This window comes from Camelus ferus, chromosome 25 (genome assembly GCF_009834535.1).
Source record: "Camelus ferus isolate YT-003-E chromosome 25, BCGSAC_Cfer_1.0, whole genome shotgun sequence".
Taxonomy (NCBI): Eukaryota; Metazoa; Chordata; class Mammalia; order Artiodactyla; family Camelidae; genus Camelus; species Camelus ferus.
In genome coordinates this window covers 2,344,229-2,365,297 of record NC_045720.1, presented here as the reverse complement: position 1 = coordinate 2,365,297, position 21,069 = coordinate 2,344,229, and the positions used below count along the sequence as shown (strand labels likewise).

General features: G+C 63.4%; 1 protein-coding gene across 1 annotated transcript in view; it reads left to right on the top strand.

Annotated features, from left to right (window-relative positions):
* Nucleotides 1-1,202: 1,202 nt before the first annotated feature.
* PTP4A3 (protein tyrosine phosphatase 4A3) overlaps nt 1,203-21,069 on the top strand; it is a 33,392-nt gene continuing 13,525 nt past the window's right edge. The window contains exon 1 of the mRNA XM_032467636.1: nt 1,203-1,273. The gene's annotated coding sequence lies outside the window, so the exon portion shown is untranslated. The remainder of the gene's footprint in view (nt 1,274-21,069) is intronic.

Here is a 21,069-nt window from a genome sequence, read left to right as displayed (position 1 = left end):
CGGGTTGGAACCTCAATCCCAGGGAGGATTTGGGCACCTGGAATTCAGGCCTGGATTCTGACTCTGCCTCTTCCTCACTCAGCCACCAGCTCCGTGGCACCACTTCCCGTGCCAGGTCAGTTCTGAGACCACCCCTCCCGCTATGGAATCACCATTCAGCTCTCCCCCTTTCTCTCTGCCCACTCCACTCCCAGCAGCTTTGTGGGATTCTGCACAAAGGAGGGCGGGCTCTCACTCTTGCCTTCCAGGGGTCCAGGGGTCAGCTGTTGCAGCTGGACGCTCAGAGGGAATCCTCTCTAGGAAGTGGAGGCAGGATCAGAGCCTTGGGGAGAGGCTGGCATTTGGCTGGGCTGGGGAGGTGGTCCATGGACTGACTGGTGTAGGGGACAGGGCTGGGTGGGTGAGCAACCCCTAGACCCTGGCCAGTTTCCATGTCCACCTCTCTGTCCCCTCTCTGTCCTGAGCCTCTACATGTCACCACTGGCCAAATCACGAGATCCCTAGGAAGGGCTTATCCAGAAGAGGACCTCCTCACAAGTCCCCAAAGGGGCACCTAAAGATCCCCCCAGGGGCTGGCTGGCGGCTGAAGTGGCAGGGCACCTGGGTGGGCTATCCTGGCGTGGAGGATCGGAGGGGTGTGGCGGCTCGCTTCCACCAGTGTCAACGCAGGCTCTTAGAGGGGCAGCTGCCACTTTCTGCGCACCTCTATCGGTGCGCCTAACCCAGTCCTCCGAAAGCCACCTCCCACCCCATGTATCAGGGGCGGCCCTGGGGCCTCGAGCCCCGTTCTGACCCTAAGCCCGGGGCAGGTGACTGCTTTCCACACGCCCCATCCTCGCGGCAACCCGCCCGTGTGCGTGGGGCTCAGCCCCAACTGACACGAGGGGAAATCGAGGACTCCAGAAGTTTCGTGAAACCCTGGACCGGACTCTATCCCTCAGACCCAGCGGACCCCGCCCTCCTCACTCTCACTCGGGGTCAAGCCGCTCCACGACCGCCCCGACGACTTGCTCCCGCGTGCTTGCGGGCGACCCGGGATCAAAGCCAGGCCCCCACGACCACTCTCCTCCCCACCTGGGCGGGGCCCGGGGCGCGCACTTGTGTCCGCGTGGCCCCGGCGTGGGGAGCGCTCCCATTGGGCCGCGCCGCCCATGTGATCCGCCAGGCCCTGCCCGCGCGCCCGGAGCGGGGCCGCGCCTGCGCGCGCCGGGCCCTCGTGCGCGTGCGCGCGCCCCGAGCCCTCCGCCCGTGGAGCCGGCGCCCGGACCGCCAGGTCAGTCTCCTCGCGCCCGCTCGGGCGGGGGCGCGCGCGTGGTGCGGGCGCGTGGCGGGGCGCGCGGGCCGAGGGCGGGCCGCCTCCCAGCGTCCCCGGACCCCGCGCCTGGCGGCGGCTCCGGCGTGAACGCGGGCCCGGCGGCTGCCACGTGCAAGTCTCAGCTCAGAGGCCGGCTCGGGACGCCGCCCGCGGCTTCTTCCCGCGGCGACGGGACTCCCGGGATGGGAGGCGTGACCCCAGCTCTCGATTCTGGGGCGGAAGACCTCCCACCCGAGTGCATCTTCCCCAAGAGCCAGGCGGGGATCTGGCGCTGTCCCCCGTTCCCTTCTCAGTTTCCTCATCTGCACGGTTTGGGGAGACTTGGTTTCTAGTGCTCCTGCCCGCCACAACCCCTCTGGCTTCCCTGCCTTACAGATGAGATGAGGGTGCCAGCAGATGTCGCCTAGGTTGAGCTCCAGGTCCCGGGATCGCTCTGAGCCCTGGCTCTAAGACCTGTGCTAGAGCTGGTAGCCTGGTGACACCTCACGTGTCCAAACAGAACCTCAGCCCCAGAGCAGGTTAGCAGCCTTGCCCCAGATGGCCTTTGACATGCCCCTGTATTCTTCTGGGCAGCTATTGGGTGGCTAGTCAAGTTGGGGTGGGTGGCATGTCAGCTCCAAGTGGGCAGAGCAGCCCTCTCTCTGGTCTGGGCTTCCTGGCTGGAGCGTGGGGACCCCACATGCTGGAGCCTGACAGTGGGTCTGAGGGTGGGGGTGGGGGTCCAGGCCAGCAGGTCACAGTGTGCCTGGGCACCGCAGCCTGGCAGGTGGGCATGCTGTGCGTCTCCTTCCTGGCGGATGGGCTCTGTGGTCAGCCCTGCACATGATGGTGGGTGCCAGGCATCAGTGCATGGACTCAAGGAGGTCCTGTTCCTAGGCTGGAGCAGTGCGGGGCTGTGGACGGAGGAGTTCAGTGGACAAAGGGTGTCTGTGGCCTTGCCCAAGTGAAGGCCCTTTTGCAGCTCTGTGCAGGCGGGGCTTCACTGACCTCCTCAGATCCTCTCATGAGATTCTTAACCCCATTTCTCAGATGAGGAGACTGAGGCCTGGAGAGGTGGAGTCATATCCAGCCGCTCCGCCTGCAGACCTCACCAGAGCCCTGGTTTTCCCATCTGTGAAGTGGGTGCTAGTTGGCCTCCCTGGCAGGCTGCTCTGAGAAGTAAATGGAACCTGAAGCGGGCATGAGGGTGTCCACATGGCCGCCCAGGCCTCCCTCGCCTCAGGTATTGGGAGGGGAGGCTGCCCCCCAAATGTCCCCTGGGCGAGCTGGCTATCCCCCAACACCCGCCACGGTGTTTGCCATGCACTCTGTGCCAGGCCTCGTGCTGGACTGAGGGGTGGGTGATGGTGAGGTCAGCCTCGGGCTGTGGTGCTCTGCCTCCCCGTGGGGAGCAGGGAGGGTCTCGTTGTCTGGGTGGTGGTCCTCAGTGGGGCCAACAAGGTGGTGTGTGCTGGGCACTGCTGAGCTTTTATCAGGACCAACCTGGGCCCTGCCCCCATGGAACTGGCAGACAAGTGGAGGGTCCCACCCACGCAGGTGACGAACGTACCAGGAAGAAATGGAGTAGGGTTGGGACTGGTGGGGTGTAGGGGAAGGAGGCCCTCAGAAGGGCTGGCATGGCTGCCATCTTGGGTGTGTCCCCACTGAGCTGCACGGGACCCTTCTCACTTGGGACAGTGATGCTATGTGACTGATGGGGTCATGTATGCCGACTGACGCACCTGTCGAGGGTCCACTGTGCCAGGTGGGGCCCAGACAGTGAGGACCAGGGAACAGGACATGAGGCCCTGCTCTTGTGGACTCTGTCTTCAGTGCTGGGTGCTTGGCGGGCACAGGGGGCGGGTGGGCTGCCAGATGGGCTGGAGGGTCAGGGCTAGGCCTCTCCACCCTGCTGTTTTCCTGGCCAGGAAGCCAGGCCTGGAAGGACCTTGATAGCTGGAAGGAATGAGGGCAGGTCCATTTGTGTGGAACAAGGCTCTGTCCATGTCCCCAGGGGCCAGAGTGTCTTCTGCCGCTGTGACCCTGGAGGCAGGGCTGGTCGCCCCTTTCACAGGTGGGGAAGCCGAGGCACAGAGAAGCAATTTGCCAGGGTGTGTCAGGTGCCAGCTGTGTGCCAGGCCCCTTACCCCCATCCCGGCCTGTCCCCCCCAAACTAGAGTCATTGTCCACCCATCCTGCAGTAAGGACCCAAAGTTCAGCAAAGCTGCTCACCTCCCGCTGTCTCACGGGCTCTGGGCGGTGATGACTGGGGAAGGAGGCCCTTCTGCCAACCCCACCTTTGGTCCTGTGCCCCCAGAGGGCTGGGAAGTGTTCTAGTGGGAATCTGGAAGGCCGCCTACGTCAGGGGTAGGTGGAAGCCTTGTCCAGGCCCAGTTTCTACCACAACGGCTGTTCTGCGCCTGGCCTGGGGTCCCCCCTGCTGCCTGGGCCTCAGTTGGGAGTCCTCTGCGAGCCCTCACAAGGCAGGTGGTGTGTATGTTTGGATGCTAGGACACAAGCCTCAGTGCTAGGGGCCTCAGCGGGCATGGCGGCAGCTCGAGCCTCGTGGAGACCAGTGTTCTCATCTCCAGAGGGTGACGGTCCATCAGGATGGCTGGAGAGGGATTCTCCTGTCCTCGCCATCACAGCCGGAAGGGGGTTCAGGAGAAACTCATCCAGCAGTCAGACCTGAGCCCAGTGCGGCTCCTCCGACTGCCCCAGGTTCGGTTCTCAGGCCTCTGTGCCACGAACCTGCCTCTCTGTCCTTGATCTTCTGGGCTGCCACCTTTATTGTGCATCCACTGTGTGCCTGGCCTGAGCTTGGCTGAATCCTGGGTGAGTCCAGGGTACGTGTCACTTCCCTGGGTCTCCATTCTACACTAGCAAATGAGGGGCTGGATCAGATCAGCAGCTGTCAGTTGGGGAAGTGCCCCCAGATGCTTGGTGCATTTTGAGGTGCACCCGCATGTCCTCCAGGAGAGCCTGATGCTCCCAAGCAGGAAGCACCATTGCTGATGTGGGCAGCTGGAGGTTGGGAACCCCCAGACTGCATTATGCTGTGGTTCCGTTTCCCAACTCAGATTCTGGGAGATGGAGTGGTAGGAGCCATGGACTGTTCCAGAGCAGGGTGGTGGGATGGTTTCTGGTGCATGGCTGGAGGCTGCTGTGCTGGAACAGGACTCAGCTGTGACATCAGTGGGGGAACTACCCAGTGTCCAGAACACATTTAATCAATGACAGGTCATTAGCCATCTGGCTTTGGGCCAACTCTGCTCCTCTGGGGTCTCAGTTTCCCCTTCTGCAGAAGGGGGGCTCTGACCTGCTTTCATCAGCTCCTCTGTCCCCGCATCCCCTCCTGGGAGCTGCAGGAGTCTGTTCCCACGGCCTTACTTGCCACAGAGACCCCGAAGCCAGGGCTGGCCCAGCTGGAGGAGGCGGGCGGGTGGCCCTGCCCCGTCCCCTTCCCATGGGACTGGTGCTCCCAGCCACTCTCCTGGCCCCGGGGCCCCTATTGTGACTCAGGCTTCCTGGAAGAGGCGCAGGAGGGCGCGGAGGATTCCCCGCCACCCCACCCAGAGTTCCCGCTGCCACCCGCATGTCCCATCACTGCCCCAAGGCTGCACACCGTGGGCTTTGCTTGCTGTCTGCTCTGTGTCCCCCCACCCCGAGGGTGCCCTTTCCTGCTGCTTCCTGCTGGCACCTGTGGGGTGTTGTCTGCTGGTGCTGGGACAGCAGCCCCTCCTCCCTCCCTCGCCTGGACCAGGCTCTGCCAAACCAGACGTTCTCCCCCCCTTTCCCCTCCCCTCGGGGGCGGCTGCCGGGTTCCTCCTGGCCTTTGCTTCTCTCTGGCCGGCTGCCCAGTGCCCGTCTGCTGGGAATTGCCATGTGGAGCGCAGGGGGTGCCCGAGGGTGCCTGGGGCTCCCCGCAATGACCTCGCCGTCCCCTCCACACAGCCCTAGGGAGCCTAGCCACGGCCCCAGCTCTGCCAGGACTCCCTGGATGACACTGGGCTGGCCGCTGCTCTTCCTGGACCTCAGTTTTCTTGTCTAGATAAAGGAGAGCTTGGAGTAGACCCTGGATCCCAGCAGACTGGATGGGGAGTCAGGACGAAGCTGGTGGCCCAAGTCACCTGAGCCAGGCTGTTGGCCTCCAACCCTACGTCTGCCCCATGCGACCGGCACTGCCGACTTGCCATTTACAGCCTCTCAGGCCTGGACCTCGGGAAGGGCCGTCCGTGGGCGCCTTGGTTTCCCTGAGTTGTGCTCTTGGACCTGGCCCTGTGCAGAGGGTGGGCAGAGAAGGCCTGGGGTCCTGCAGTGACAGCACCGCCAGGCCCCAGGAGCTCCCACTGGGGGCGGGCAACATGCAAACAGTGCTTCCTGTCCTTACTGTTTTAAGTACAGAGTCAGCATGCTCCTCGTGAAAACTCAGATCGCTCAGGAAGTCCACAGCCGCCGAGGCTCCGGGCTTCTGGGCGTTTGCTGATTTCCCGGAGCAGACTGCCCACCTGTGCTACAGGCATCTTACTTGAAACTTCCCTCTGTGTTAGCTGTGGGCCTCTCTCCTGATGGCACCAGTGGGCGCAGGTCCCGGGTCTAGATGGACCCTGTTTATAAACTGGCACCCTTGAGATGGCCCTGCCTCCCTCTTGCCCCCATCACTGCCGTCTTGGCCGCTGTGTAGTGCGGTGGCGCATGCAGGCTCCTGGCTTGGCCTTGTTCCTGCCTTCCTTTGTCTCTTGAGGGGCTGTCAGGCCTGCACTGGCCCCTGTGGGGGATGGAAGAAGGCAGAGAGAGGTGGTCCTGACCCTGGGAGGGACCCACTGGTGAACAGGACCTTCAGGAGATAGCTGTCACCTTCCTGTAGCTTGTGTCCCCAAGACTCTGAGGTTGTGTCCGGGCAGGAGGTCAGGATGGCCTGTTGGGAGGAGGTGGTGTCTGGACTGCGCCTGAAGAATGTGGGCGTCACAGTAGCTGAAGGGAGAGGCTCCAGGAAGGGGGCGCTGGGCGAAGGCAGCTCCCCGGGGGCTCGGCCTGAATTACGATCATTCCTTCAGTGGCACTGTCGTGAGCCCGCTCTGGGCCGGAGTAGAGGTGGTCAGGGCGCCTCCTCTGTCCTCTCGATCAGCTGTGTGGCAGCTCCCAGACCGAGGACCCGCTCAGGGGGCAGGTTGGGGCTCGGACCGAAGGCAGGCGCGCTGTGCCTGGTGCCCCTTCAGCTGGGGCAGCGCAGTCCTTGTGGGGTGGCCTGGGGTCAGACTGTTGTCCCCTTGTTTACAGAAGCGGGGCCTCTGGGTGTGTGTGGGAGAGGGGAGTGGACCCCAGCACAGCCACAGGCTTGTCCTGCCCCAGGAGACCCTCCCCTCTCTGGCCTCAGTTTTCCCCACCTCAGAAATGGGCTGGAAGGACCTGCCTCCACCGGCAGTGAGAGGCTGGCAAGGGCAGGGACGTGGTGAGCGGAGGGAGGTCTGGCGTGGGGCCTGTGGTGTAGGCCGCCTGTCAGTGCCAGTTTCCCGCTCTGCAGACGGAAGTGTGACCCCTTTTGTGGGGATGTTGGGAGACTTAAAGGGGCATCCCGGCGCGAGCAGAGGTGTTCCTCTGCTGGCGACGCAGCCCTCCCCGCTCCCACCCTCTCCTCCGTGGCCTCGGGGGCTGGGCTGTTCCCACGGCCGCTGGGCAGCCGCAGGAAGCCATCTGGAGGCCTGTTTACCCATCCCCCCAGCTTCCCTGGCAGGAAGTCACCGGAAGGGCCGTCCCCAGGGGCCCCCAGGCCTGTGAGGACAGCCAGTGGCTGGGGGTCCCCGGGTGGACGTCGGGGGCAGGGAGTGCAGAGGACAGAGCCGGCCAGAGCCTGCTGGGCATGAGGGCTGGAGTGTAGGTTGAACCATTCGTCAAGCGTGTCCATCTGTCCATCCCCTGCCCCCGACAGGTCCCAGATGAGGGCCAGTGTGGCCATGGCCCACGAAGTCACAGTCTCCAGACACGGATGAGGGCACGGTAGTCCCAGCTCTGGGTGGTCTGTGTGACGTTAGGGGAGGCGGGGGTCCAGGGAGTCGGAGGAGCGGCCCCTAACCCATGGGGCAGGGGGTAGGGGCAGAGGAAGAGACCAGCTGAGGGTCATCAAGGAGGAGGTGTCTAGGGGAAGGGGGTGGGGAAGCCGGCTGCAGGCAGAGGGGGCAGCCTCTGGGATGGAGGGTCTGAGGCCACCGGGGGTGGTGGGGCTGAGGTCCTGAGGGGCTGAGGGGGTGGGGGTGGCAGGAAGTGAGGTAGTGAGGTGGGCAGGGTCTGGTCTGCTGGCATGGATGGTGACAGTAGGGGAGGTTGTGCCCTGCAAACACTTGTCTCCTCCCATCCCCCACCCCTCCAGCCCCTCCCTCAGAACCCCCGCAAGACCCCCAGATCAGCCTGAAGGCCTGGCTGTGGTTGGAGCAGGATCGGGGCCTGGGTTTCCGCCCCTTGGGACGTGCCCAGCTGCCCTGGCATTTGCGGCAGCCCTGATGCCCACTGACTGGCCTGAGTGTGGCCGGTGGGGCCTGGGGACTGTTCCCACGGACCCTGCCAGCTGGGCCTGCCCAGCCCTAGGAAGGGTGCTGACCCCTCGGGGCCTCGCGTCCTGTGTTCTTGGCTCCCTCACGCCTGCCCAGGCCTCCTGCCTTCAGAGGAAGCCGGGTGGGCTCAGGGGCCAGGCAGCCCTGCCTGGCCAGCCAGGGGAGGCCACGGAGCACCCCTCCTTTTGCTTCTCTCCGTCTCATGTCTCTCCCTGTTCTCCTCCCCTCTTGCCTCCCCCCTCCTCTTGGAAGGCTCTGGCGTGGGGTCCTCATGGGCAAAGCCCTCCCAGCGAGTGCGCTGGGGTTTCAGGGTCAGGGTGAGTATATTGTACCCCACCCCCTACTCCCCACCCCAAGGAAGTGAGCGTGAGAACCAGGGCTCCAGGCGGATCCGGGGTCCAGGAGCACACTGCCGGGAGGCGTGTCCACTGGCCGGTCTGGTCGAGACTGGCTGGTCCAGGGACATCCATGGGCTGGGGACAAGCAGCTGTGGGCTGGTCCCAGGATGGTCACTGACCGTTCCCAAGTGCCTACTGTGTGCCAGGCCTGCTAGTCTGTGGCCCAGCCTCATAGCTGTCCTGGGGCTGTGGGTACCCATTTGTAGAGGACTGGCTACCTCCCTGAGGCAGGGTACAGGTGACCGCAGGTCTGAGCAGTATTGGCCTCACTCCGCCGCCTTGTAATGAATGAGAGACTAAGTCCAGCGGGACACGGGAGGACGCCCTCTTTAAGAGACGTTGCCTGCATGTGTGACCAGGAATGCAAGGGCGGCGGAGGCCGAGGCCAGGTGCCTGGAGCTTGTCGATGGTGTGGGACAAGATGGGGCTCTGCACGCCCCTCCCCTGCTGCCAGGGGTCTGAGTGGAAAGAGCGTCTCAGTGTGTCGGGGGTCTAGTTGGGGCAGGGGCTCCAGGGCAGTCGAGGGCCTCCCTTCTTCCCTTGCTGTTGCTAGGGCAGTGGTCTGAGGGTGTCTGCCTCCAAGGTCACCCCCTGGTTGCTGTGGCCAAATTTGCTGTCATGTCAGGAACTGAGCTTTTCTCCTCGAGAGCTCCCTGGAACCCAGAGCACAGCCATGGCACCCAGTAGGTGCTCAGTAAGAGTTTGTGAGCTGGTGAGTGGGCTTCCAAGAGGTGGGGTTTGGATGGGCACAGGAGGGTTGGGGAGTGGCACCCATAGGCAAAGGCCTGGTGGCTGCACGGGACAGTGCAGGGATGGAGAGCTCCTGGCAGAGGCCACAGCAAGTGCAAAGGGCCAGAAGCAGGACTTGGTGGCAAGTTGGGTGAAGAGCAGGAGGGCAGCTGGGGCTGGAGTGCGTGAGGAAGGGAGCAGGGAGGTCAGCTGGGTGGAGCCTGCCTTCTGGTGGTAAGATGTAGGCTTTCCTTCTGAGTCAGGTGGGTGCCGTCGGAGGGTTTCAGCCAAGGACAGGACTGACTCAGGTGTCACCACGGAGGGAGTGGGGAGAGGGGTGGGAGTACCTGGGATGCCAGGGTCGGGGAGATGCTCCCCAGATCCTCAGTCACCCCAGGTGGCTCCCCGCACCAGAGCCCAGGTGTTGCCACCTCGGGACCCATGGTGGCGCTTCTCCCCCGGCTGGGGATTCTGGGTGTTTCCATTTCCTCGCCTTGCACTCGATTCTGTGACAGGCCTGGATTTGGGTTGCAGAGACCCGCCTATCCCCCGCGGCGTTCTGAGAACGGAGGCCCACCCTGATCCCACCTTTCCTGGGGAGCAGCTCCTTGTGTTTACCCTGAAGGTGGGGTCACCTTTTTGCTCCCTGCCCTTTCCTGCCTTGTGGCCTTTGCTCAGGCTGGACCCTCTGCCCGGACACCCATCCCTTTTCACCCAGTTGGATCTCTTACGGCAAAAGGGGGACAGTGAGTCCTTCCGGGCCCTTTTAGGTGTTGTCCAGCAGGCCGTCCGCGGCAGTCTGGCTCTCTAGGGATGTCCGTACCTGCTTATGATTGAGTGGAGCCTGGACCCAGGGGAGTCGCGGGAACGTGCAGTTTTGTGGTGTTGGTGGCATTGCCCTGTGGGAAACCACTCATCTCTACTGTCTCCTCTGGTTCTAACACCTGCTCTCCATGGGCTGAAAGCACACAGTGCCCTGAATCCCCATCTGAGCCAGCTTCCCACCAGCTCCCTCAAACACGATGGATCGAATAGCTCTTAGACCCGTGCTCCCTGTATGTGTGATGGTATTAACCTCTAAAAATGCTTGGGCAAGTCCTCCCATCCTTGAAGACCAGCCCTGTCCCTCCTGGGATCCTGGAGGGTCCCTCCTCACCTGTCCAGCTGCTGGGGCCCTGGTCCCTCCTGGACCTGCCCTGTACCCTGCAGCATGCTGCAGCCCTGATGGCCCAGGAGGGGCTGACCAGGCGCCCCCAGGTGTGGACCCCGATCCCACAGGCCTGTCCATCCCCCATGTCGCCTGGACCCCCGCATGTCCAGCATCACCCCTGCTACGTGCTGCTGCTCAGTCCCTGCAGGTGAAAGGAAAACAGACTTGGAAATGACCCAAATGTCCATCAACTGAAGGGCAGATACGCAAAAAGCGGCCTCTGCACACAATGGGCGATCACTCAGCCACGGAAAGGATGAGCCGTGAAAGTGTGAGTGCTGAGCGACGGGAGCCCAACGCAAAGGACCACACAGTGTCTGGTCCCTGTGGTGTAAAATGTCCAGAAATGGCAAATCCGTAGAGACAGAAAGCAGATTCACGGTTGCCAGGGGCTGGGGTTGGGGGAGGGGAGGGGTGACCGTTCGTAGGCGTGGGGCTTCTTCTGGGGGCGAAGGGAATGTTCTGGAAGTAGATGGTGGTGGTGGTGGTTACATAACACTGTGAATGCACTGAAACAAGACACCCAAGTGTGCACTTCAAATGAGTTAAAATGGTGAACCTGTTAGGTGAATTTTATCTCAAGTAAAAAATTTCAACCAGCTGCCCTGTCCCACGCAGGCTGCCTTGAGCAGGCTCACGGTTAAAGTCCGCAAAATAGGATTAACCCAGCTCTGTCCCAGGGCTCCTGCAGGCGGGGACTTGATTAGCTCTTGCAGAGAAAGTGAAGCCAACACTTGCTTGCAGCTTGGGACGCAGAGGGACCGGCGAGTGCGAGGGGTCAGGTTCGTAGTCCCCCTCCCTTGGCCGAGTTTTGTTGAGTGAATGAAGGAGTGAGGCTTAGGGACAGGCTGACGTCTGTGTGCAAAGTCCCCGCACTTTCCTGCGTGGTGACCCTCCTCACCCTCATGCGTGTGGCTTGTCTTCTTCCTTGTCAGGGGGTCTGTCAACGGATCTGTCCCCCGCTGGGGTGTTTGCCTCACTGTGTGTGGATCCCAGAGCCTGGGCAGCAGGGTGCACCGAGTGCAGGACCACGAGTCACAGCCAAGGCACGTCTGAGCGGGACAGCTGGGCAGCTTCCGCCTTGCTCTGCACCCCGGGTCCCTGCCCTGTGCGGGGCTCACAGAGTCGCCGAGGGGGCAGCTGGAACAGAGGGCACATGCTCAGTGGCCTCTGAAGTGTCCCCCCACCCTGTTCTGTCCGTGCACACATTTCTTTCCTCATTGGCCTTGCTGGGCCGGGGGAGGAGGGCCTGCCAGGCCCACGCGCCCACTTGGCTCTGGGAGCTTTTGCCTGCCATGGAGAAGGTGTAGCCCAGGGCCTCCTGGCCCCAGGGGTGCTGCCCAGGGCCTCCTGGCCCCACGGGTGCTGCCCATGGCCGCCCTTCTGAGTCCTGGCCTGGCTCTGCTGGAGGAGGACCGTGAGCCACTGTGTCCTTCTGGCCACGGGAATGACCCACATGACACTGCCAGGTGGGTTGAAGTTCCTGGGCCCTGGGGCCATGCTCAGTGGCTGTCGCGCTGTGCAGGGAAAGGGGCTGAAGTCGGCTCCTGCGCAGGGAGTGGGTGGAGCCGCTGGGGCTGCCAGCGCTGCCCGCGCAGGTCTGCCCGCTGGCCTGCAGCCGTGTCTGGAGTCTCCCCCGGGAGCCAGGGCCCAGCGCAGACCCCAGGCTGGAAGGCGCCTCGGCCCCTCATAAAGGCTGAGGGGTTTCCGGTCCCCATGGGGGATCCTCAGGAGCCTGGGAGGGGGGGGGTTTCCCGAGGGTCAGCAGTTCTGCTGGTCCCCGCTTCCTCCCTGGGAGCTGGGCAGGTGCTTAGAGCGGGCAGCGTAGGCAGCCTGGGGTCTGATGCCCCTCCCCAGGACGCACTGTGCTGGGCGCCCTGCCACCTTCTGTTGGGAAGGAAGCTCTGCTCGCCTTGGCGGGGCTGCCGAGGGGGTGGCCAGGGCAGCAGTGAGGGTGGTGTGGCTGGGTGCCTGGCGGGCCCTGGGCTCCCTGTGGCTGGGCCCTCCTGCTGCCCACCTGGCCTGGGCGTCCAGCCTTGGTTGTTCTCATGGCAGGTGGCGCCTGCCTGCAAGAGCCAATCCTGCCACCCTCAGGTCATCATTGCCCCTGGGGGGCCAAGGTGGGGACCCCTGGGGAGGGTGTCAGGGTATGTGGGTGGCCATCCCTGGACTCTGCCCCTACCCATGTTGTGACGGCCACACAGTGACCACCAGCATGGCTCCTGCAACGCTGCTAATAGCCATGACCGGGGATCTTCACGGCTCCACTTCACAGATGGGGCCCATGCTCAGAGAGGTGGTCCCAGACGTACAGATGCGCAGGAGTCAGGGCAGGCGCTCTGCTGCTCATGGCTGGGGGGCTGGGGCACTAGGTGGGGCTAGCCTGGCACTGCCGAGGTGGGGTTCTGTGAGGGGCCTCACCGCTAGTGCCTAGCTTCAGAAACATGCTGGGAACGCGCCCCTGGCTGCCCGCCTCAGCTCCCGCTTCTGTAGAGGAATAAAGGCTCTGAGATAGCCTGTAGGAAAGACGCCTTCTCGGGTGTCCTGGAGATCCCAGAGTCCCCAGAGCCAGCGCCTCCCCAGGTGACTGGCACAGCAGAAGCATTTGAGGGACTCAGGCAAGGCTGCTTGGAAGGGGAGTGTCCTTCTAGAGCCTGGGGAACAGCCAATGGCAGCTCCGTGAAGGATGTGCTTCCAGTGAACCCATTTTACAGATGAGAAAACTGAGGCACAGAGAGGTTGAGGGATATACCCAGTGTCACACAGCTTATGTTGAGGGAGTCAGGATGGGAACCAGGCCAGGCTCCCACGCTGGCCATCCACCAGGCCATCTGTGGGCAGTGGAAGCTTGAACAAGAGTAATGGGGCAGACACTTGGGCCTGGGGTGATGAGAGGGAACTTTCCTCTCCCCCTCGGCCCCTGGAGAACTTGCCTAGCCTGGAGGTTTGAGTGGAGGCTGCACCTCAGGTTTTTACACCCTCTCTGGGCCTTAGGTTCCCATCGATCAGACTGTCATCTGTGCCTACAAAGTCACGGGGGTGGTGGTGACCCGTCTGGGGCAGATGGAGCCCAGGCTGGAGGCTGCACAGGGTTCGGTGGGCCGAGAAGGCTGATGGGACACTGACCGGCTAATATCGCCGCTGACAGGCTTTTGGAAAGGGAGCCGGCTCAGAGAGAAATGGCTGCAGCAGGGGGGCCCTATCAGGACCTGGCACCTTGCTGGGCCTCGGCCACCCCCTCATGCTTGGCTCCTGGGGGCACTGGGGGGCTGCGTCTCGCTGCCAGGCTGGGCCAGAAATAGCCATGACCTTCCGCACCCAGCTTGGCAGCGCCCAGGCCGAGAAGCCTACGTGCACCCGGCTGAGTCCTTGCAGGGCGGTGGGGCTGGTTATTTTCGATGTGGCCTCCCGAGGCCAGGTCAGAGCTCTTTCCCGCGGCTCCTGCGGGCCCCTTTGACGTGTGTCCACCAGGGCCTTGGCCAGCGGCCCTGGCTACCTCTGTGATCTTACACCCCATTCCTGCCCGCCTGATCCCTAGCAGCCCTGCACTCTGGGCGCTGAGGGGAGGGGTCCCAGGGACTGAGACTGGTGCTGGGTGATGGGGCCTGCGGGAGCCTTGACATCTCTCAGAGGGCTGGGCCTCAGTTTCCCCTTCAGGGGCTGTTTTAAGGAGAAAACATCTAGCAAGTGCCCACCCCACGCTGGCTCTGCATCCTGGCTCAGCCCCTCAGGGCTGCATGGCATCAGCAAGTGATTGACTGCATGGCCTGGGCCTCAGTTTCCTCGCCCATAAAATGGGGTGACAGGTGCCTTTCAACACTGTGTTGAGGATGGATGTGGGCAGGGGCCTGTGACGAGGGCACTCTGCGGAGCCATTACATGGAGGGTCCTTGGGCCTTCAGGACTGGCCATGGCCCAGGGGCAGGACAGCCATGGATGTCTGAGAAGCAGGGAGCTGGGCAGAGGCTGAATGTGGACTGAGGGTCGTGGGTGGCCTGTGGACCCAGTTCACAGCTGGGCTGCAGTCTCCTCTGTTGTGACACGGGCAGGGTGTGTAGCACTCCTGTCCTGGCTGGGCTGCTGGGCATGGTGGTGAGCAGAAGTGGCCACCGCACCGTGATGCTTTGAGGTCCAGTCACCCCTGGGGTCTGCAAGCTCCCTGGGCTCCCTGCTGACAGGGTTCTGTTGCGGATGCCAGGCCAGCTTTGCTCCCCACCTCCCTAGTGGGGACAGAGGGTTTGGGTGGGCACAGGGGAGTGGCTGCCCTGTCTGAGGGCGGAATCTCCCCACAGTGGCGCTGGGGTGGGCTCCAACCCTGCTGCCCTGTTGGGATCAGGCTGTTCAGGAGCGGCAGGGAGGGGCTGCGTCACCTGCCGGGTGTGGGCTGCACGCTCCGGTCTACTTCCCACCGCCCTCAGGGCCCCTGTCCTTGCGCTGTCCAGGGTTCCTGAGGAGTTAGTCATAGCTACTCCCCAAGGGAGGGGGCCTGTGGAGGGCCCAGCTCCATGTGGGATCCATTCTGCAGAGTGGGCTTGACTAGAACCACCTATCATGTGCGTACTCCCCCTTTGGGCCACGTGACGACTCCGTGGGCACCCGTGGGTGCAATTCTGTTCGCTCACCTTGCAACGGGCCCCTGATTCCCACTTTGTGCTGGTGACTCGGAGGGCCTAGAGAGGTGAGGAGATGGGCGCAGGGCACACAGCGGCCTGGGGCGGGCTTTCTCACCTGCCATGGGCGTTCCACCGGCCTTGTGCCATGCCAGCTGAGGACCCCTGTGGGGCCTCTAGCTGATCCTAGTGGGTGGGGACTCGGTGGGCAGCCTCCTCCCAGCCAGTGAGAGGGCTTGTTAGGCCACACGGACCCTCGCTGAGGGCCCTGGCACCCAGCACCCACCCTGTTCTCTGAGGCCCCAGCCTGGAGGCCCAGTTTATGCCGGGATCCCCTGTGCCTGTTGAGGGTCCCGTCTACACGCTCGTGGAATAGGAGGGGTTGGGGCTTTTCCTGGGGAGCGCTTGGCTCTCCGGAGGCTGGGATCAAGGGCCTCCTGGGGACCACCACATTCCTGGCAGAGGATGAGGTGGGGAGCCCGGGGGGTGTGGGGGCCTCTCAGAGGCCTCCCTAGAGGCCGTGATGCCCTGCTGGGGCGCCACGCCCGTTCCGGGCACCAGCCTCTAGGGCCTTGGAGACGCGGTGGCATGGTGCAGGAGTCGGTGCCAGCCCCGCGGGGCCCAGGAGGAGTGCACCGGGGACTGCGGGTACAGCTCTAACCCCGAGGGCGGGCTGGCTTTGAAGCTCTGCTGCTTGTGTCCAGAATGTGGGGCTGCGAGTTCCCAGCTCAACACCCCGTGCTCCAGAGACAGGGCTCTGGGCTGGAGGTGCCGCCAGCATCTCAGACAACTGGACTTCCGGGACTAGGGGCTCTGCGGGCAGGGGGCTGGGGGCGCAGCAGGGCCTGCAGAGCCCTGCTCCCAGCTGCTCAAGGTCAGCCCAGCTGGGTGTGAGAATGCAGGCGCTGGGGCCCTGAAGAGGATGCTGAGGCCTGGGCCTCAGAAAGGTGGACACCCCTCTCTGTATGGAGGTCCCCGGCACTGTGAGGCTGGGGAGCCCAGCCTTCCCAGCTCGACCTCCAGACTGGGCAGAGGCCTCTTGGGTCAGGCAGAAGACGGGGCCTGGACCAGAGGGCACAGGGGATGTGGAAGGCTACTGGAGGGCATGGCGGAGCAGCAGGCGATGGGCCCCCACCCTGCCTGGCAGAGGTATCTGGTCTGGACGTCCCTGTTTGTGGCATAAGTGAGTGTTCACACATTGCCAGCGTTCCCCTCAGGCTGTGTCTACACTGGGTTCCCAGTCATGCCGGAGGAGGGGCAGTCCTGTCAGAGCCACTGCCTTGGCTGGCTGTCTCGGAGCCATTCTGTCCACAGGGCTTTGGGGACCGGCTGGGGCACTGGGTAGCCACGACAGCACTGAGCCCGGGCGGCAGCTGGGAAGCAGTGGGGCCATGGGGGTGGGGCAGCTGTCCGGGTGACAGGAGTGGAGGGCGTCCTGCAGCTGGAAATTGCCCGCAGTGCCTCACCTGTCGGGGGGCAGGCACAGTTTGGGCTTCTTGGTGGCCTTCCTCTGCCTCCAGGAAGTACAGTCGTGGGGGGCTGGGCGAGCCTGAGATACCCCCTCCCCCAGTGCCCCAGCCAGTGTCAGGGGAGAGGGCTCCACCCCTCCTGATGTCGTGGTGATGGGGAGTATCCTGGTGGGGGAGGGACAAGTGACCCAGGCCCTGGGAAGCAGGAACAGCCCCTCCCCTACTGGTGGGGGTTCCTACTTCCTTCATGCTTTTGTGGGGCCCTGGATCTCAGGCCTGGGGAGGCTGGACTAACTTGCGTATTAGCTGGCCTTCTCCCTCCCTTCCTCATGGAGAAAATCGGACAACAGGATGGATGAACTGAGTGCCCAGCTCAGCAGAACTCTGGGCAAACCTGCTGCAGCCTGGAAGGGAGAGCCCTGGGTTCCCATGAGTGGGCCAGGGAGGGCACCAGGGGGCTGCTTAGGTTGGGGTCAGGCTGCAGAAGGCTGGGCTGTGTCTGTGAAGGTGGTTGGGGGAGGTGGGGGTGCAGTGAGCTCCCCACAGTGAGGGAAGGGCCCTGGGACCCCTTTCCTAGCTCACAGTAGGCAGTAGGGAGACAGGGTAGAGACCAGGGAAGCCCCTAGGCTGTCCCTCTGTCCCCCAACCCTGCCAGCTGCAGGGCCTGGGCTTTGATGCCTCAGACCCCCTCCCCGCTGGCTCTGAGCCTGCCCCCTCCTGTCCCTCTTGCCCTCTTCATCTCTGGCTGCCAGCAGTTACAAGACCCTGGGGACTGTCCTGTCCTCTATGGGACCCAGAGCCTGCATGGCAAGGGAGGGGGGCTCTCCTGCCTTCTCCCCGGGACCAGGGTGCGCGCCATGATCTAAGACTCATGTCCCAGCCCCCTTCCTCTGCTGCCAGGGCTGCCCTGGGAGGCGGGAGCAAGGCAGGATCCTTCTGGGGCTGCCCCTGTCCTAGCCCCCGCCTCCCCGGCATCTGGCGGCATTCCAGGGCCTTTGACGCGGGAGGGCGGGAGGCCGGGAGGCCAGGCCGGGGATAAAGCTGGGCTGGGGGCGTGGCCACAGGACTCCAGGACTTGGAAGGAGGGTGAGTGTCTGGGGGCTCCTGGCAGGCTTGTGTGGGGTGAGGACCAGGGTGTGGGGTCCCCAGGCCTTCCTGCTCATGCTCGCAGCTCAGCTGGGAGACTCAGTGGTTTCCTCCATCAAATGGGGCGAGGGGTCCTTTTCCTTCCAGACCCAAACTGGACCATGTTGGAATGGACTCTCCTTCCAGGCACTCTGATATTGCAGACTGCCCCAAGCCTCTGGTTGCGGTCCCCCCGCCTCAGTGGCACAGGAGGGAGGGTGACTGGGAACACTGGTCGCACAGTCAATAGGAGGGACAGGGTCACAGTGCAGAGGGGGGTCTCGGAGCTGGCGGAGGGGTCCAGCCTGGTTTCTTCTCCCCCTTGCGGAGTGACTGAGCCCCCTCTGTGCCCTGTCCTCTCTTGTGAAATGAGGGTCACGTCACAGTGACTGCATGACTGTGTATCGTCACGGGGGCGGCGTGGGGGAACCAGGTGCCATGAAGTATCACTCCAGGACAGCCAGGGTGAAGGGGGCTGTCACCAGTCAGCAGGTGCCCTTGGAGGTGCTGTGAGGCTGGAAATGGCCGGAACATGTGTGCGGTCTGTGGTTGGTGTGGCCATTAGTCCAGATGCCGAGTCTGAACCCTCCAGCGACCAGCTGGGCTATGTTAAACCCCCTTGTCCAAAATGAACCAGTGGAGCTTCAGGAGTGCAGGACCCCCGGCTAATAAACAGAGCTTATGATCTGTTTGACCCCGACAATCTTCAGGCTCGGTCAAAAAGCAGGCACTCAAGCGGTAACTGCGTTATTACCATTTATTGTTAGTAAGTGGTGGCTTAGATTGTCGTATGCTGTTATCTTGGGTTTTAATAACCCCTGAGGGGGTTGGGGTTGTCTGGAACTTTCTTGGTTGGCCATAACGGTGTGCAGAGCAAGAGCTGCTGGGCTCTGAGTTGAGGACCTGGGGGCACATCACCTTGGTGGCTGATATGGGTGGCTGGCCTCCTGGCATCGGCTTCGGCTGCTCTGAAGGCCTCGTCCTGACGTTCCCCTGGGCCTGGGCTCTGGGCAGGTGAGCCATGAATCCTACAGCCCCCTCCCCACCTCCCCCTACTGAGGGTGGAGGGGCAGGGGCCAGTGGGCCGGGCTGAAAAGTGAGACCTCCCCTCAGTTTTGTAGGCCATAGGGAGCCATGGATAGCATTTGAGCAGCAGCAGGTTGGGCGCCACCATTCTGTCTCCAGCCCCGGGCCAGGCCTTGCCTGGCAGCCACTCACTGTGTAGGCGGGCAGAGGGCTAGTCTCGGGCTGGAGGCAGGATGTGCGCCCAGCAAACCTGTACTGAGCCTCCCTTTGAGATGAGAATATGGGGTCTCTTGACTCCCACTCTGGTGGGGAGGGGGTGGCAGAGAGAGAAAGGGGGTTGGGGGCTGCAGACCCTTGAGCTTCCCCCCCCCCGATGAGGGGCAGGGTGGGTGGACCTCCTTCGAGGGCACCTCCGTGTCCCTGAGTTTGGGTCTCTGGTGGGGTCCTGAGCTGCCTGGTGGAAGGGGCAGAGCTGCATGGGGAGGGGCCCAGGGAGGCAAGGCCTTGACACTGGGGACGGGGGACAGGGGTCGAGGCATTAGCTCCGGCCTCAAAGGACCCACTGAGACTGGAGGAGGGGGCTCCTTTCTGTGCTCCAAGGTGAGGTCCCCCAGGCAGTGTGATGGCCAGGCTGTGGGCGTGCTCCGGGCAGCTGTCATTTCTCTTTGCAGGTGAGGAAACTGAGGCACACAGTGACGGCCGAGGTTGCCTGGTCAGTAAAGATGGGAGGAGGGGATGGTGTTCGGTCCAGAGGTCGGGATGTGGGCTGCAGGGGGAACACGAGGCAGTCCCCCAGGTCAAGGGCCTGAAGGCCAGGACAGCTCACAGGGGAGCCGCAGGCCAAGTGGGAGTTCCACAGGGGTGATGCTCCCTGAGCCAGGGGAGGGGAGGCCGGGCTGGGTGGGGAAGGGTGGCCCAGGTGTGACCTGGGTAGCCCAGTGACAGGAGGCCTTGGGGAAATGCCACATTCTAACTGCATGTGACAGCCCAGGGAAACTGAGGCACAGGACGGTGGGAGGGCTCTGCGCGGAGCCCAAGAGGTTTGGCTCCAGGGGTGAGGTGATCCCTGACTCAGCAGTGCTGCCTGCATGAGGGGCACTCCCACCTGCTCCTGGGGCAGCTACAATATTGTAATTACCTGGCCCACCTGAGCTGGGCAGTCTGGGAGGTGGCTTCTCAGGGCAGGGAGTGGAGGGGAGGCCAGCAACCCTGTCTGGGCGGGCGGGGAGGGTCAGGCAGGCTTTTTTGCCTTTTCTGGTGACTTCTTCCCGTGTGTCCCCCAGGCTTAGCCCAGCACCTGGCACTGGGAGGTACTCAGTGAACATCTAAATTGGATGGATGAATGAATGAATGAATGGACAAATGCTGCCCCCCTTCCCCTCTTGGAAAGGATCCTGAGTTCTGGGATGGGAGCCGGGGAGGCCACAGGGAGGACACAAGTGGATGAACTGGCTCAGAGCCTCAGGGAGGGAGGGGTCACTGGGGGGGGGTGAGGCACCCTGGTCAGGGATGGGTAAACAGGACTGGGGGGCCTTTGCGCAGAGGCAGGCAGCCTCAGGGGTGCAGTCCCCTCACGTGCTGGACACCTGGATGAGCTGTGGCCAGTGTGTCATATGTGATGTCACAGGCGGTATGGCTAGCAGTAGCCACACCTTCCAAGCCGCTGTGTCCCCAGCTGTGAGCTCCCGGCAGGAAAGGCTGCTCCAGGGGTGGGGGCGTGAGGGAGGGGGTGGGGAGAGGCAGGGGAGGTGCCCTACCCCTCAGCTGCAGGGGTCTCGGGGGTGGCAGGAGAGGCACCAGCGGGGCACTTGGCGGCCCTGCTTCCCTGGTTGCATCTCAGTTTCCTCATCTGAGCTGCTGCCTGGAGGCTCTGTTTTCCAGCTGTCAGTGCCTCCTGCCCCTTGTCCCCTTGGCACCCCAGCAAGGCAGGGCTTGTCGTATCTTTTTCAGGTGAGGAGCCAGGGCTCCAAGGGGAGGTGGTCCAGGCAGCACTGGGTTAGCCCCCAGGCCTGAGAGCCCAGTCCCAGCTGGACCACAGGCTTGCGAGCTCCCCTCCCGCCCTGCTTCTCTCCTCTCGTGCGGGTCCCATCAGGGGAGTGTCCAGGCCCATCAAGGTGAGGCCAGGCTGGCTGAGGCTGAGGTGGGGAGGGCCCGCGTCCTAGCTGGGGCTGAGGCAACAGCAGCCCTCAGAGTGGCAGTCAGCGCCTGCACCTGCTGCCTGCCTGGAGGCTCCACGTGGGCCTGGCAGGTTCCTGGTGGCCACAGGGTTCAGAAGACCCAAGACTCCTGGTCCGGCTCACCTGGTTGCCGGCCTGGCTGCTTTGTGTCCGCCCCTGATGACAGCTAGGGTGGAATCCAGAAGCCTCGTCCACGCTTTGACCGGTGCTCGCCCGAGGAGGTGGCAGTTACAGCTCCCAGGTCTGCGGTGGAGCTGTGGCCTGCCTGGGCAGTGCTGGGGCCTGATGGCATATGAGGGTCACCTTGGGGAGAGGTGGGCCACTTGGTTTGGCAAGTGGGTACTATGCCCCACAAGGCACCATTAAAACCACTCTGTGGCGAGGGTGGCCCTTTGCAGCGCCTGAGGGGCAGTGTCCGTGCTGCCATCCTGGTGCCCTGTCCCGGGGGAGGGCGGAAACGCAAGCCTGTTCCCAAACAGCTCT